A 4,011-nucleotide genomic window follows, 5' to 3' on the forward strand; every position below is an offset into this window, starting at 1 on the left:
TTATGAGTCAAATTTAAATTGTGAAAGTTTTTCCATTTTGTAGTTTTTGCTTTGATTCTGCTGAGGGCCACAGAGGGTTTATCCACCTAGAAAGAGGTTTTGTTTTTTGAGACACAAAATTAAAGTTTTGGTTTCTCACAGGACCTTTTTTCTCCTTTGAAAGCCCTAGAAAAAGACATAATTCCTTATCTTTTTCTCTGCCTTGGTGGAATGTGAATTGCTTTTTATCATTGAGGGGACATTGTCCAGGGCCCCCACTCTCTGTGAACAGCCTTGGGTACAGTTTCATCCTTGGAAGGCCCAAGACCAACCTTCCTCCTCCCCATGTACTTGTTACAGCCGCATCCTCAAGGCCAGCCCCGGCTCCAGAGCATGCATCCAGGCCCGCCTTCCCATCCGCAGGCATCTGTGCACTGCTATCGCTTCACCATCTCGTCTCACTTTTCTGCCTATCATTGCTCTTCAACTCTTTTGGATTCAGCTGTCTTTAAGGATATTTTCTTTGTCACAGTTTAGCCAGTATTTGTGTATTCCAAACTCTGTATACAGCTGCAGAGTTTGCTTCCTCTTGTCATTCTTTGTGTCCTTGGCTAAGTGCCTCCACTAGACTGTAAGCCTCTTGAGCACAGGAAGCACGTTAGCACACAATCTCCCACCTAACAGAACCTCAATAATTATTTGCATGGGGATGATACTGTGTGGGGCTAATTAATGTTTGTGGCTGAAGGTTGACTAAATGTACATAGAGGAGTGCCTGGTGGCTCAGTCGGTTAAGTGTCTGCCTTCTGATAGGATCATGATCTCTGGGTCCTGGGATCGGCTCCCTGCTCAGCAAGGAGTGTGCTTCTTCCTCTCCCTCTGCCGCTCACCCCTGCTCGGGTGCTATTTCTCTCTTTTTCTCTCAAATAAATAAATAAAATCTTAAACAAATGTACATGGGAAAAAATCATTTGTACACTTCACTGCTCCTAGCACAGTACCACCTACAACCTCTTTTAATAGTAGCACTGGTGTGTGTGCATATGTATGAGAGAGAGAGAATTTGCTAGACTGATTCCTATTGGAAGAAATATCTATTTTTTAAAATGGAGTTCAATTTGCCAACATTAAGCATAACACCCAGTGCTCATCCCGCCAAGTGCCCCTCTCAGTGCCCATCACCCAGTTACCCCAACCCCCCACCCATCTCCCTTCCACTACCCCTTGTTCGTTTCCCAGAGTTAGGTGTCTCTCATTTTTTGTCATCCTCACTGATATTTTCACTCATTTTCTCTCCTTTCCCTTTATTCCCTTTCACTATTTTTTATATTCCCCAAATGAATGAGACCATATAATGTTTGTCCTTTTCTGATTTATTTATTTATTTATTTATTTATTTATTTATTTATTTATTTATTATTCTGATTTTATTTCACTCAGCATAATACCCTCCAGGTCCATCCATGTCGAAGCAAATGGTGCGTATTTGTCGTTTCTAATGGCTGAGTCATATTCCATTGTATACATAGACCACATCTAGATGAAATATCTTTGAATTTTTAGATCAATTTTTAGATTATTACCAATCTTTTTCCATGCCCATTCACCTGAGGTTCCTCATCATTCCCAGCCATAACGGGCTTACCTAATTGTCACTTTATATGGTGGGGGGGAAGGGATGAGAGGGTGGGATGCCTTGCAAAAGGATGTATCGGAATCCCAGGCAACAGGTATGGTTTTAAAATTCCTTCTCCACCCACCTCCCACTATCCTGGTTGGAAATCACTGCCTTGATCATCCCCACAAATTTCTAAGAAGCACTTCTCACTAAAATTTCCCAAAGTTGGTAATAACCAACCAAAAATGAATACATTTTTGTATCGACACGTTTTTAACAGTCAGGCATGAACAAGAATTAATATTCTGATTGGCTTCCCCAAAGCCACCTGGAAGCCCAGTGGAGTGAGACAGCAGACGGGCCATCTGACTTCCATTTTTCCCAAAGTGTCATTAAACACACGAACTCTGGGTCACCGTACTGCATCTCTCCAGGTAGCCAGCTGTAAGGATGTACTCAACAGTGTAGCAAATAATGCCTGTAGAAATGAACAGGCTCAGTGCCTCAATATAGAGAATAAAGATTTGGCTGTTTGGTTTTCAAAACCACAGAATTTTACCAGATGTGATAGTATTTTAGGGAGTGTTTTCCTAATACATTCATTCTCTTACAGGGAATGGATTTCACTATGAAATGATGCTTAAGGTGGTAAACAGAGCTTCTAAAAGCCTTGCTCCCATCTGCCATGGAGAAACAGCCCGGCAGTTTGTGAAAAGGCATTATGCCATCCAACATATTAGTCTCTCGGCTGTCTTGCTCAGATTGTCCATGTGCCTCCTTCCCAAGAGTTTGCTGGCGGAGTTCCCAGCCAGGAATGCCCACAGCCATCTGCTCCAGCTCTCGCACCCTGCCCACGTGCCAGGGGGAGCAGTCTCTCCCCAGATGCTGCTTAGGTGTTTGGACAACTACAGAAGGGCAACCTAGGAAAATTATTATGCGCTGAGGGCACGTGGGCTGTTTCTGTGTTATGATATTTTATTATACTTTGGCTGCCCTGTGTTTTCAAATTGATTCTACTAGTTGTAAACATGCACAGACGGAGTGGGGAAGGACAAGTGTAGAGTGGGAAGAGGAGCTCCCTGAGAACAACTCGGGTAAGGGGAAAACCCCAGGTGGAGATCCCTATACTGTCTCTGCTCTACCTTGAACTGGAGGTGCTATTTTGAGCAAGGCACTTCCACCTTTTATTTTACTTACATTAAATGGGAAATGGAAAAAAAAATGCAAACTAAACAAACCAATTCTGGGATTTATGGAAAAGAACTACTATCCTTAATAAAGAACTCCAACAAATTGGTGAATATAAAAAAAAAAAACACAGATAATCCATAAAAATAGTCCAAGTCCTTGATAGGTTTCATGGAACACGAAGAGCAAAAGATTACGAAGTAAGTGACAACGTGCTCACAAGTGGCCAGGAAAGTCAAAGCAACATTGGGGCACCATGTTTTTATGCGTCTGACTAGCAAATAGGAAATTAAACAAAAAATGGGCAATATCTAGTGCTGGGGAGGGTAGAGGGACACTTGCAGACACTGGAGTGGGAATGTGAATTGCTGCAGGCAACCAGGAAAGTAATTTAACAATGCCTATCAACTCTGCCAGTAATCTCGTTTGCGGGAATCTACCCTATTATAGAAACATAAACAATGTTGTTTAAAACACATGTATGGGGATTTGTATTGCCAAGTGGGAGATGACACATGCCAGAAAATAACCTGAATTGCCACTGATGGAGGAATGGTTGAACACACTAGTCCATATTACTGGTTTTCATCCAGGAATGATTTTGTTCCCCAAAGGGCTTTGGGCAATATCTGGGGATATTTTTTATTGTCACAACAGGAGGCTGCATACTGTTGACATCTAGTGGGTAGAGGCCAAGGAGCTCACTTAGCATCTTACAATGCGCAGGATAGCCACCCCAAACAAAAAATTATCTGACCCAAATATCAATAATGCTGCTACTAAGAAACGCGCGTGTGTGTGTAAATATGCTGAAGGTGAGTCCCTGAGAAAATATTAAGTTAAAAAAAGACTAATTTATCATATTATATTTTTAAAAAATATTAACAAACAACTCCAAACAATTATCTATGTATTCCCATTAGCATGGTGTAAAGCCTGGAAGTCAGTTATACCAAACTGGTAACAGTGGGAGCACCAGAGACACATGAGTGCTATACTTCGGTTTCAGATGGCTGATCAGAATCAGACGGGATGCTTTTGAAATGTTTTTATTTCCTGGCCGTACTCCAGATTTCTTTCATCAAACACCAAGAATCTGAAAATTTCAAAAGCTTTTCAGTTTTCCCTCCAAAATTATCCTTTAGAAAAGAGGGAGCTGCCTTCTATTTAAATGCCTTACCCAGTATCTCTTGCCATGGAGGCCCTCCCAATCACCTTATTTTACA

This window comes from Canis lupus, chromosome 3, assembly GCF_003254725.2.
Source record: "Canis lupus dingo isolate Sandy chromosome 3, ASM325472v2, whole genome shotgun sequence".
NCBI lineage: Eukaryota > Metazoa > Chordata > Mammalia > Carnivora > Canidae > Canis > Canis lupus.